This window comes from Parus major, chromosome 7 (assembly GCF_001522545.3).
Source record: "Parus major isolate Abel chromosome 7, Parus_major1.1, whole genome shotgun sequence".
Taxonomy (NCBI): Eukaryota; Metazoa; Chordata; class Aves; order Passeriformes; family Paridae; genus Parus; species Parus major.
In genome coordinates, this window is record NC_031776.1 from 18689253 (window position 1) to 18703847 (window position 14595).

Here is a 14595-nt window from a genome sequence, read left to right on the forward strand (position 1 = left end):
TATTTTCAAATATAATTAAGTTTTAAAAAGTTTAATAAAAACTAGCAGGACAGTGGAGGAGACAGGACAATTTACCCATCTGTTGCAGTAAAGTTCATCTCTTATTAGACACCAGGAAAAAGACAAGAAGAAATTCTATTAGACTTCAACAGGTGACCTGGGAGTACTGTGTGTCAAAGAGATTCTTTAGTAATGAAAAGTGTCATTCACAATCAGCTGGAAATCCACTTGGCAGATTCCAGCACTTCATGCTTGGTTTTAGGGAGTGCATTTGCATCAGATAGATGTGCTGGATACAGATATATATCCATAATTTACATCCACTTCCCCTGCATCCTTTGATAAAAATGATCTACATTTTCCCAAATGCACGCAAAGTAATTGCTGAGCTTCTGGTTTTTCTTTTCAGATAGAGGCAAACTAGACGCTAAGAACAGGATGCCATGGAAAATAAAGGAAACCACCACGAGATTTAATACAAAATCATCCTCTCCTCTGTCTTTCTCCAGTCTTCAAGAAAAGAAGATGGATACAGTAATTTCCTATGTTTTGGACCCATTACTCACTTATGAAATAGCTACTGGAAGTCTAAGGAAATAAAATCATAACCTTGCGCAGTATAAATTCTTTGAGGAATTCCTGTTGGTTTTTTTTCCCCCCAAGGGTTGGACTGACTACACACACATGCTTAACATAAACACCAGAGAAGTAATACTCATAACATTTATAGCAGGATGAGATTTAGCTACCTTAGTGTGAAGCAATGCTGCAACATGAATCATCTTCAATGACATATTTCATAGCACTTACAACTTTCTCTCCACTGGCAAAACTATTAGCTTCCAGTTAATTGGCACTGGAGCGCTTTCAAACATTACTGGAATGGTTACAAAACTGAAAACATTCCTATGTAAAACAATGAAATTTTTTTGTGAATCCAAACCTTTCCCTTCAAAGTTACTTTTACAAGTATTTAGAAAGATAGATGTGTCATACATAAATAATCCTCTGACAATCTGAGGAGAGTGTAAGAACATCAATGAGATTTAAACTGTGATACTTCAGTTGAACAGAAACTGTTTTACACTGTGGTCCCCATAGCATGGCAGAAATTAATTTATTAAACCCATATGACAGAAAGAGCAAACTCTTCAAGGGTTTGATCACTGTAATAACATGCCACACTGTTTTCATGCTGGCACTTCCAAGACACTGTGAAAACAGAGTACTTGGAAACAAAATGTTAGTTGTGCTAGCAGAAACCTTCAGATCATGCACATGTAAGAAACAGGAAAAATATTATTATGAAGGAAGGATTTATTTGGGTGGAAAGTTTCTGGTTAGGCCAGTCTACAGCCAGTAAACTTGACATTTAGTTTCAAGGTTATATATATCATCTAGTGAAAGTTTGAAGGCTGTCACTGAAAATATAAATATGAGGAGGAAAACCCTGTCTAACCTATTCACTGATGAGCACTTTCAGTGCCCTTCTTTCACTCCTAAGTGTGAGCAGCTATGATAAATTCCTTGCGAAGAGTTTTATCACCTTCCACATTTCTCCAAGAAAAATTCATAACATGCTTAAGGGCTTTTCTAGCTTGCTGTTGGGAGATACAATATTCCACAGAGAAGTTCAAAGGCAGTCTATTTGAAATATGTTAATAGATGAGTTTTAGCTGGTGGGTATCAGGGATTTTTCAGTCTGCATGGACATTTGGAAAGCTATGCAGAACTTCCTGCACCTACCACCCCTCAAAAAATAAAAAGACCCTTTCTCAAAACAGGCAAATTAAGAAACACTGATATTCTCATCTAACTCTCTACCCATCTCCCAAAGCACTGACACTGCTATAGATTTGTACTAAAGCCATGGATTGCCCTGGAGGAGAGTTTCTAGAGCTTCAGAAAACCCTCAGAGCCAAGAGCCACTGGGTGCTCTTATTATTATTTGGGCCTACAGAAAACAGTCAACCATTCAATTGCTACAAAGGTGATAGATGCACCCGAGGATATAATATGTTCTTCCCTAATTTGTTAAACAACTGGACTTGGATTTAGCACCAGAAGATGAAACAAGGCTAAGAATTGAGTGATAGACGAAGCTGGTCAAAGTGCTAACTTCCTAAAGAAAAAAAATATTGATAGAAAAAAAAAAGCTCATTCCTGCTGAACAACAAGCATGAAAGCTATTCTACAAACTTCTGGCTTGGTCAAACTCCAATAAATAAAAATTCCAAAGTAAGCAAAGCTGCCATTGGCCCCTGACATGTTTATCATTATTAACAAGCTAACTCCAGTGGTAGCAAACCAACAAAGGACTTTTATTGCTCTGTAGCTGGCAGCTAGCTGCTTTTTCTTCAGATTTTAAAGGGCAATTTTCCCATCTTAATACCCAAAATGGAATCACAATCTCATACAAGAAAGTCCAAGGAGTTCCCCAGATTCTCTTACCAGTACTTGTAGATGGTTCCTTGCTGCACTTAACAGTAAAACATCCATAGGCCAAGGTAAAATAGATGAATGCATACTCAGTAATTTGGGATTAAGTCCAGGGAGAAAAGGTTGAGGAACAAAGTTATAAAGCTGCATTATTCACTCAAAATTGTACAGACAAGGACAGAATGTATGTGAGAAATACCTTTCATACAGTGCAGATATGTCCAAGCAAGATTCCTCCAAAGATGAATTCTCAAATCAGTTCTCTTGTAACAAGTACTCTAATATGAATGATGGATTTCAATCTACAGTACATACATCTTTATGCCTCTATTTGGGTCTCACTGAAGACCACTGATGAGGAAATACAAATAAAGGGAAGAAATTATGAGCAGTAATCACACCTATTCACAGCATGGCCCAGCGTCCAAAACATCGCTGCACTTTGGGAACTTGGGAAAAACGCTCCTTCTGTCTGCACAGGACATCATAGAAGAGAAGGACATCTTTCTTTAGTGTACGGTTATTGAGTCTTATTCCAACTGAATTCACAAACTGAATAGGAGTTGATGAAGTGCTGTCCTGACTTTGTCCTAGGTAATAATCCCAAATCTAATGTTCCCCTAGCCTAAGCACAATCTGAACAGTAACAGACCCCAGGAAAGGGAAGATGCCTAGCCAGTGGTATAAAATGTCCTAGTATCCTTTCTAATATGCTGCTTAAGGTCCTCCTTAAGCATCAGCAGCTCCTGCTGAGTGTCCACATATCACTGGGTACTGTTGTTGGTAACAGCTGGTCTTCAACAGGTAAAGCAACTTCTAAAGCAGCAGTAGCAGAGTCCAAGAGACTAGGAAAATGCTTATACCTATATATATATGCATATATACTAGAATATCTCTTATTCCCCTTTTCCCCCAGCTATATTCTCTGCCCTATTAAAGACATTCAAAGAAGGCCACAAAGTGAGGCACTCCATCATGGGCAACTGCCACATCAATTCATGCTTAACTGAAAGACGAAAATAACTGAAGTTTCTCTGTTTTGCAAGAATTTACTCTGTCCCTCAGACTTCAAACATTCCTTTGGTCAGCTGCATAGAGACAAAAATCTGAATTACCCGTATACACACAAAGTTTGCTGCTTGAAAGACTTAAGTTAGTTTAAATCCAGCAAACTTGGATGAAAACACTCAAGGCACAAGTGCTCTGAATGACCTGATCTGTCTGCTCACAATAGGTGAGGTTCACTTCAGTCCTCCACTAAAAGACTTCCAAACTGAATCAGGCTTGCATCTGGTCTGCTCAAACTCTGAATGAGATCAAATGGTTTACATATGGACCTTCTGGCAAATTCTTCAGGTTGTGCTGTTGCTTCGCAGGCCAGTGCTGATGTGACACACTGCAGCAAAAAAGTCAATCTAAAAAGTGACTCTTCCATAACAGGAAAGTATATTCTTTTCTAATGTCGTCTTAAAAAGAATGCTGTAGAGTCCCTCAAAGGTGCAGCAACAGATCTGACTGCTCTTGTTCTGAATTTGAATGCATTCCCAATCCAGAGCATAGTCAGTTTCTTAACCTCTCAACCCTTTTTAACTTTGAGTTGCTAATGAAATTTTAAAGATGGTTCAGCATGACACAGAACATCATATAAAAAGATGGAAAAGTTGGAGAGCCTCCACCAACTAACCTGATATACCCCACAGTATGCTCAATTCAGCAAAAACTATTTAAGTGCCCACTTGAGCAAGCGCTTTTCATGCATGTGTCTTGTCAGGTTTCCTTCATCACACTAACGAAATTTTGTCTTTCAAATTTTCCTCTGAATTTTTGCTCTGAAATGTGAAATTAAACTTCAGCTAACAAAAAAAACCCAAAACAATTTATCAAGTAGTGCTCAAGCAAAGCACCCCTACTCCATACTTTTTGCAGAACTCACCACATGGGGTTCATGCTCTGTCAGGAAGATGCCATCCTCCCCACAGACCTGCTGGCCAGCTGAGTTAGCTCAGCATGGGTGCCCTCCTAGGAAAAATGGACACTCCTACCTACGACAAGGGTGAGGAGGCCTCTCTGCTCCTGCAGTTTCCCTTTTTTCCACTTCTTTTGCGGGAAGACTGAATGGCCAGGCTGTGAACACTGGCACTTCAGCAGAACTTTGCAGCACCCACCTCACAGTGCACAGTGCTTATGGCTCTGACGCCAAACCAGTGCTGCTGCTCAGCAATGGTGTGCAAGGATCCAAAGCTACCCAATTGCTGACAACAAAACATCAAACACAGTAAATGCAAAATGTTAAAAACATAAAAGTCATTATGCTTCCAGAATTTTAAGTGTTATTTACAGGGATGCCTTTGCTATTGGTTTGCTACAGTCAGGGCCACAAACAGCAGTGTAACAATGCCACATTTCAAAACAGTTAGCATTAAAAAAAACTCATCATATTTAGCAACTAGTCATAGGCTCACCACATTGCCTGAAGAAACTGTCTCTCTGGCTCTGAAAACTATTTCCAGAGAAACTGCAGATGCCTCAAATTTTCCCATGAAAATAGACTTCAGTGAAGTGTCAGATTTGCTGTTCTCCATCATTCACTGCTCATCTTCTGGCAGTGGTTGACAGACCTCTGGGCTCAGGCTTTGGGCTGAAAATCAAACTGAGCCTCGTGCAAACTCCACAGTTGCAGGTCTTCGTTCTGGAGATGAGAAGACTTGAACTACCATTACATAGCTTGCTCTCCCATTTTAATCCCCAGTCCCAAGGAACTGCACAAACATTTAGATGGAATCATTAGTTGTGACTGAAAACTACTTTTTGCTGCTATGATTTCCTTTGGCTGTGAAAAGTATATGCACTGTGACAAAGTCCAAAGAAGCATTTCTGAGGCTGAGTTTAAACAGTATTCAAGGTTTATTTCTTTTAAATAGGAAGCATCATTAAGTTCCAGACATGCTCACTGTGACTTAAAGCAACCTATGTTTTATCCTCAAATTGTGTTTTTCTGCTCCCCAAATACAGTATGACAGCCTTCAATTTTCTGATTCACTCAAGAGGACTTAATCCAATTAATGTTGCTTCTGACATAGCCAGAGGTATACATTCTTTCTAGATGATTACCTCTAAAGACAAATATTTAGAGGATGATCCTAAAAAAACAATGGACTCTAACCTTCTGAATCAACTTCTTAATATTTGTGACATTGTCAACGGACCTATTATACTGTAAGTTAAAACCAAAACAGCAAGCCTTCTCCCATAAACCAACAAAAGATTCCCCTAAAGATACTATTTTTAGGCAATAAACCATGTAAAAATGCAAGACGGAGCACTGAAAAATAATGCTTAATCCATCCAATAAATAGCAGCTCAAACACTACACTCCACTAAATCTTTACTTATATTCAATCCTGGTACCTAGTCTCATTCAAAACTGCAAGTATGACTGTATGGTTGATGGAAGTACCTCCACTGTTCCAATTTCCTTCTCCCAGATTTCTGTAATTACAATTTTCTGCATTTCCAGAAGTGCAGGTGCAAGCAGATGTAAAAAATGTTAATTAAAAATAATACATAGGAAAATAAATGAATGAATAAAACATTCTTGCCTCTTCTGGCACGGCATTACTGTTGAGTCAGTCTGGACCATGCAAATGGTAAATAGTTCCTGCACTGTGATTAAGCAGATGCTATACGAGGAAGAAGACAGTTATGCACAACTCACTAAGATGTACAAAATAGCAAGTATGATAAATTGAGAACACTGTATTGCTTTCCCCTTCAGTCTTCTGCATTAAGATTTGACTGTTGTCTGATTTTCCTCTTGGTTGCAGTTTGAATCAGTTATTTAATATTTAGTATTACAGTTCCACTTCAGACCAATCCTGTCCTAAATCTGTATGCTCAAAATGTAGCTCTGGAAGTCCTAAGAGCAGAATTTAGTAGTGCAGAAAAGAGGAAAGGAAACACAGTACTAAATTTTGACGTGATGCAGTTTTATAAATAATAAAGTGTGTTTATATAATTAGGCCAGAAAATATGCATAATACAAAAGGTGTTTTGGTAACTCATTCTAGGTTACATAGTTTCTGTTTAATGGTTATGCAACTGTTCTCTTCTGAGTACTTTGAGGGCTACATAAAATAAAGGAGTGATAAGACCTCAGAGATCTATGATCATTGCCAAATCCTGCCATACAAAGAGATACTATCTGGAAAGTTCATGGGAAGCACACACATCAAAAACAGATGTCACTGCCACGCACTGTTCCTTGTGGTCTGATCAGCAGACCTGTTTTCTCATCAGTGATGTTCAATACAAACAGCTGATGAGTCTTGGAGAGAGAAATCAACTCAAAAAACTTTATAACAGGGACTTTACTCTCCGTTCTCACTATCTCACAAGTCACCTGTTTTCAGACACAACAGCCCATCATTGTCCCACTCTTCTACAGTTCTAGAGGAATGAAATCTTGAATCTTCCAGACTGCATTTGAATTTCACCTAGTGATGTTTTCCTAGCCATGACGGCCAACATATTTGTATGCAAAAGGCATCTTTGTGACAGGTAACTGCCTTCTTAGACCAACTTGCATCACCTGTTTTCTTTTGTTCCCATGCTGAGTGTTACTTTCCTGTAGCATTATGTGTGCCCCAGAGTGGTTTTTAGCTTGCTAGAGCAGATACTAAACCCTTAGGTGTATTATCTTTGAGGAGGTAGGCTAGGTGTCAGTACTGTATCCCCATTTCCCCGAGGAGAAATTTCCAGCTGTGCTTCCATCCATGCAGCACATACCAAATCTGTGCACGGCAACCACTCACCCTCTGACTGCATGGGTAGAGATCAGTCTGCTGGGGAAGGTCTGCTGCCTCTTCACATTCTGTACTTCCATTTCAGTAGATAAACTTCCCCAACTTCTAAGTGGGAGTTGCAGGGCTATCATAGCTAAGATATGAGGATAAGCAATGTTTTTAACAGTGTATTCAAACCTCATCTTGTCAATTTTGTTTGCCCTTTTACATGCAGAAGAAGTATATTTACTGTGTCATTTATGTTCCTTCCCTTTCCGTGTCTCCCATTCATTGCTTGTGGGATTGCTGAAAACTTTAGAAAAACCTCTACAAGTTGCTTATTACAGTGAAGGCTTTTTTGGGTCCATTTTTCATTTTTAAAGATTTATTATCCCTCAGTATTCCAAGCACTGTACAAAGAAACAGGGACAGGAAATTTTTGTACTATTTTTCCTGCAAAAGTGCTTTTATCAGAGCAGCAGCAATGAAACTAAAGAAGACAGAAACCCAAATTTACCAAGTAGCACCATTTAACTAAACTACATTTGTTAGTCTTAAAGGATTTAAATAACTATAAGGGATAGCATTAAGAATTTCAAAGCACACTTTCTACATCACCTTATACTGAATACTTCCTGTCTGATAGTCAATTTCAGGCTGTTTCAGGGCCTGATCTTAGAAGATTTAACCTGCCAGTAACCAGGACTACATGAGCTGATGTATTACTTGAATCCTCTGAAAAGATTAGTGAAAAATTTAACTCTTAACATACCCTTTTTTTTAAACTGCTAGTTTCTTGAACTTCAGGGAAGTGAAAAATAAACATGCCTGCAGAAGAGCCTGTCACACTGATAGTAGCACTAAAATGTAATGAGTTTGTGGATTTACATAAAATGCAAAACAGGAGCATAGAGATGGAGTTACCAGAAAGGTCCCCATTGTAGCCTGGGCTCTGTGAGCTGTCACAGCAGGTATATGCTGAGACACCAAAGCAGAAGACAGAAGCTGTATCAAATACTGGGTTATCATATGCCTGTAGCTACATTACCTACCACAGCATCATCCCAAAAAGCATTACATGAACTAGCAAGTTTCTCATCTCCGTCAGCATCGTGTACACGTTCTCACAGAGATCACTACCACTACATATATTCAGCTACAGGCCACTGCAAGCCCCTTTGCGCTGGCAGACAATTTACTAACACAGGAAACAATGTAGTTATATCCCTAGTTATATGCAAGTGAAAAATGCTAAACAACGTGGAAGCTAATTCTCTTAACTCTGTGAAGAGGCATAGTCTATGTACCTATAAAATGGAGGGCCAATCAAATATGAGACAAAACTGTGTAACAATGTAAGTACAAGGGAGAAGAGAGGAGTAAGGATTTGCAGTGTATAAAATAAAATTCATTCATTGCTGTGTGTAAAACAACATCTTACTTCCACTTAACTCTTCAGTATCTCAACCCACTTGTCTCCAGTGTTTGCCAACTTCATTTAAAGCTGAGGCTGAAGAATTACACAATTTAAGGTGCATAGAACAGTAGCTCCTGAAGTCTTTTCAGTTTTCCTTTAGTTATCTTAATTTGTGATACTGTGGTTGCAATTTTGGGTTTGTGTTCACATTAACTAGAACTTAGGGAAGAATTATTTAATTTCCAAAATGTAAGATAATGGTGAGCACATACAACCCACGAGAGAATGGAAACCTAGTTAATTATAACCTTGCTTAATGAAGAATGATAATGTTAAGTGATTGTGTCTTAGCAGCATGAGCACATGAGTTAATTTAAATGTATTAATTGTGTTAAAAACCGTGTCACAGAAGGCAGTAAGGGCAGGGAATTCAGAGTTTTAAGTAATCCAATTTGAGGGAAGAGGGAATTTCATAAGATGCAAAATAATAAGTGCTTAAAGCACTAAAGTCTAAAAATACAGTGAGCATATTATGAGGACATGGCACAGACATATTTGCCTGTCTGCTCCAGCAGAATAGCAGGGAAAGAGGGCAGACAACTCCTGACACTTAACCAATACTGTAATTTCCCAATACCATGTTTGGGTAGTGAGAAGTCCTGAGGCCCAGCTTAAAAAGACAGAATGGTGATCACAGACCAGATTCATATGTGGGTATGGCAGACACAGTAGGAGAGGAATCATGAGGGAAACTGCCAACCTTGCCCAATGCTGGGTCTGTTTCAGATGAGCCCTGAGCTAACTGGAGCCTTTTGAGCAGCATACTATGGAGTTGTGAGAAGTCTGTTTCCACCTTCTTCTTCTCCAGATGATTCAGCTTTTTAATGTAGCAGGACAGGAGAGCAACAAGAGTAGACACGGTATTTTACTATTCCAAATTTTAAAATGACAGGAATAATGAGATAAAGGGTATAAACAGAGCCACAGCTGCATCTGTTCAGTAGAAAAATATTCATTCACTCAGCCTGTGTTAACCTAAGCCCTTGTATTAGAGCTGGCAGAAGGAAGAGATCCACTCAGAGGACCACATGGCACAACATGTCCTGCTCCACCACAGCATGTCTTCCCACTCTCTCACATCAGGAGGGTCCAGGTGGCTGAAGCTGCTTCCCCTGCTTCTCTCCTCCATCACATCAAAAGCTGAGCTTTCACCATGGATACAAGAACTTCCCATGCCTCCCTGGTTTCCCTTCTCTTACTTGACTGCATACACACTCTCCCCAACCACAAGAAACAGAACTCCAGCAAGCTTATGACCCACAACAGGGAAATCTGAGTGATGAGCAACCTATGTGTGCATGCAGGGTAACATTTATCCCCAGAGAGTATGGTGTTTCACCCTATAAAACAGCTGTACAGCCAGCTGTCTGGCAGGCCAAATCAGAGGGCAAGGATGCAGAGCTCAGGAAGGCGACCTTTACTGCTTATTGGACCTACAATGGTAGACAGTGCTGCTGAACTACAGCTTGAGCCAGCCTGTCCAAGTATGCCTAATACAGATGTTCCAAGAGGCAAAGCTGAAAGCATAAACCCACAGCAAACCAGGCTGTAGCAGCTGGGCTTGACTGCCCAGCTGCTACAAGAGTCTGCCTTTGGAAGTGTGAGTTCTGGGGAAACCATGTGCTGGAGAGGAGGTACGTGGAAGATGTTTACTATTGATTCATCAGAGAACAAGTGTTAGAGAAGAATTAAAATTTAAAATAATTAAAATTGCTGTCAGTGGCTGCACTGTGTTCTCACAAATTTAAAATTAGGACAACTTGCCAGCCAATGACTTTTTTGTGTGTCCAGGGACTCAAGCTCCAAATTACTACATATTATGTAACTCAAGGCAACCAGTACAGTCTTACCGTCTTTCCCTTGGAGCAGGAGGCCATCAGTGAACCACTGCTGAATGACATCATACAAAAATATGTATTTACACAAAATAAAAGGCTCCATCAATACTTTTCTGCACTGACTTCATATATGGCTTAGACAGTAGTAGACAAAGGAATCAGTAACATGCAGAGCTATGGAGTGCTACTCTTATGGAGTAATATTTCACCCCAATGTAAAACAGATCAGGATTTCTGTCTTGGTTTTTACATAGTCAAACATGACTCCAGGCCCTTTTGCACAGCTCTAGTTTCCCTGACATGAGTCTCAGTAGAAATAACTCATTCACTTTTACCTTCTCTAGAGGCCTTGCATTTAAGCACATCACTCTTCAGTGACGTTACTAGACGCAATTCTCTTAAGAGAGTAATAGGTCCTTGAATGTGTCATCTCCAGAGTCTAAATGCAACTCTTACAATACCACTGTAAAACTGCAGTATTTTATATGCTTACTATAGATAACTACCAGATCACCTTTGTTACTCTGCACTTCAGTAACCATTTGCCAGCAATTAAGAGTCTCCTTTCTCAACTGCCCTACCACCTGAAGCTATAATAAACACCTCTTGCACTCAGCAAAGTCACATCTTCCCTGTTCTGGAACTATTTCACAGACTCCAACTCCTTTCATATTTCATTAAACATCTATGTCCTCCATACACAAGCTGCCTCACAAATCTGACTCTGCCAACACCTAAGCCCCTACTCCCTACTTGTCACAATCCACTTATCAACACAATACCAAATAGCTGATTGCCCAAGTAACAGCAATTCCCGTTCCATAGAAAACAGCAACGGAAAATAAGGGAGATAGTGAAATTCTGTGGCCACTGAAGAGTAACTACCACACCTGCTGTATGAGCATGTAGTGTAACTTCACAGACTAATCCCCCCTTCTCTTCTCTGGTCATGAAATACTGGTTAGTCCCTCATTCCATGTACCACTGGAGCAGCTGATAAATCAGAATTAAATAGACCCAAAGTACCATCTACCACATATTTTCACTCAGATCAGAAGTGTCTCAGAAGCTGGTTTAGGAGAGCCTAATGCTATTAAAAATTCAGAGCCAAAAGCCTATTTTCTAGCACTTTACTGTTCAAAACAAAGCCCAGGCTGATGAATTCTTTTTGTTAAGATTTGTATCAGGACAGTTCAGAATTTCAACAACCAAACAGCTGTCTTAATTTCTTTCCCTTGCACAGTTATTTTTCCAGTACAACTTTGCTAGTTGAGAAAAGCAGTATGCCCAAAAAGTTGCAAACAGCCCATAAAATTTTCACATAAATGTGTGCAACAAGTGAAAAAAACCCCAATCTGTATTTCTCTATAGCTATACACATTCATGTGCTCACACACATATATACAGTCATAGATGGATAAAATCTTCCTCCAAAGCAACACGCATAAACAAAATTTCAATTCCTTAGGAAAAAGAATGTCTAGCTAGGATACAAGACAGAGGCTCTTCTCTCCCCTACATCAAAACTATAAGACACACTACTTACAGACACTTTAGTATCCAAGCTTCTAGAGAATAAAGAAGGGGAAAAAATAGATCTTTGGCTCTTCAGTCTGCACATTTTCATGTTTTCACATGCAGAATGTTGCATAAACTCAAAACATCTCTTGGCCATATGTTTCTTCCAGCCACTCCTTAGAAACCATATAAATGCCTCCAATAAACAGCTTGCTTAAATATACATAGCTGTAGGACAGACATGTTGTTGGCCTGATGACATTCCAAAATCCCAGGCTAATAACTTATGGCATCACAGGTTCTTCCCCTTTGCTCTGGACAAGGGGAGAGGACAGAAAGCTGTCTCTTTCTATACTACTAGGTCTTTGAGAAAATCAGATACACCTACACAATGGAAGTATGAGCAGAAACAACACACTGGAACTGGGAAGACACTGGAATTGGTTTGGGAATCGCCACTGCATAGGCTTTCTGACACATCAAACATTGACAAAGGCATTCTTGGATCCTGTATTCTGTCTGGCAGTAAGCAAAGTAATATTCTTGATGTTAGGCTGTGCCATAAGGACAAAGAGAAAAGAATAATAAAAAGCCAACAGAAATACATGGAAGTAGAAAAGTCCATTTTGCACACTCAATTGACCACTTTGTTTCCTCCTTTATTATGCATCTTGGATCTATCTAGTTGAAGAAGGGAGCGCAAATTTACAAAACAGAAAGAAAAGCTATGGACAGACTATCCCCAGCAGCTAATATAGTAGGCTGAAGGCCTGAGCTTTTCAGTCTGAGGTTATACTAGGTGGATACCTTTCCTACCCACTACAAACTGTGACTTTAACTCCAGGTTTCATGCCAGAATCACCAAGTCCTTGCGATACAAGGACTGACTTGCTAGTAAAATAATACATAGTGCTGCATTTATTACTTTCTGACTGGATCATTAATCACCACCTGGTGATTACATACATTAATCACCACCTAGTGACATTATCTATTTCATATAAATACTTACGCCATAACATCTGAAAGTTTAAGCAGGTACATACCACTCAAGTCTCACCATTAGGGTCCCTATGGTTCTAATAATCAAATTACACCCTCTTTCAGATTGACAGACAGAACTCTATGGCATGAATACTGATTAAGGTTCCTGAAAAAGTAATTTATTTTCACTATAATGCTGTGACACAAGCAGTATCTATAAGCAGGAGATTTTATTACTACCATTTTCTTCATATAACCATCATCTGCCCATAGCCTGAATATTTTACAGACTGGCAGCAAAGGAGTTATTCCATTTGGAAAAAAACAAAAAAAACCCAAAAAAACCCCAAACAAACAAACAAAAAAAAAAACCCACCACAAAACAAAAATAAAAAAACGAACCACAAAACAAAAAAAAAGACCAAAACAAAAAAAAACCAAAACAAACACCCCCCCTCCCCCCTCAAGAAGTAGTGTAGGTTTTGGAGTTTCTCTGCACTCTGATTATGACTAACAAATTACAAAGTTAAAAAAAAAAATAAATATTGCATTACAAATAATTGCAATTGCTTGAAAAGAAGGGAAAGGTTAGAGAAAGTGAGAAATCTGTGACAATAAGAATCCAATAATGAAGTTACTGGCAGAGTGTGTTTGGGGCTGAATCTTTGGCGTCATTCATCTTGGGCAAGTGTGTTTATCATTAAATTTCACTCTCAGTTTTTGTCACACTGAAGCTACTCTACCTTAGATAGTGCCCACGCTATTCATTTGCAAGAAAGATAAGGCAGTCAAAAATTGCCTAGAGCCCTTCTGGCACAGCTCCTTTTCCCTTTCATCATGGAAAAGCCACTCTGGGCTCAAGAACACTTTGTCTAGCAGTAAATTGAATCGTCTCCATGTAAAAAGAGTTGGAGTTCTTTTTAAATAGATCCATATTTGCTGTGGGTTCTTTAACTTTTCTTCCCCAGCCACAATCAATCAGTGCTGTTGCCAGCAAAACTAAAGCCTTCTCTGGAGGCACAACAGCAGCTCAGCAGTATGAAGGTGTAGGCAGAGATCACTGTCATTTTGTTTGCTCTGTTCTTGCTTATTTCATAAGGGCACATTTCGTTCTGTCAAAACTCTCCACTGGCACCCAAATTGCTGAAGACTCAAGTCCTTCCCATGACTATTGTGGGAACACATACTTTAAGCAGTTCAGAGTTTCAAAGCACTTGCCACACACAGTCACTATATCTGAAAAGCCACCCCATTAGCTCAATAGCTATGAAAAGGTTACAGACCTCATACCAAAGGATTTCTTTGGTCAAAAGTTTCTGAAGTTAGTGTTCTGATGGACACATTTAACTAAACAAACTTTAACACCCATACTGAAGGGAAAAAAGGGTAACCCTGTGCTCCCAGTGGTAGTCTGACTACAAGCCAACAACTTTGTCCAAGATATGTCAAGCTGGTGGTACACATTCACTGGAAATGCTCCCAGCGCAAAGCAACACCTCCTTCCCACAGCACTACACACATGTAGAAATGGAGAGGCAGCTCCCAATGCACTTCTTGC

General features: G+C 39.4%; 1 protein-coding gene across 2 annotated transcripts in view; it reads right to left on the minus strand.

Annotated features, from left to right (window-relative positions):
* Positions 1 to 14595, minus strand: part of CERS6 (ceramide synthase 6) — a 100073-nt gene that overhangs the window by 49859 nt on the left and 35619 nt on the right. The window lies entirely within an intron of this gene.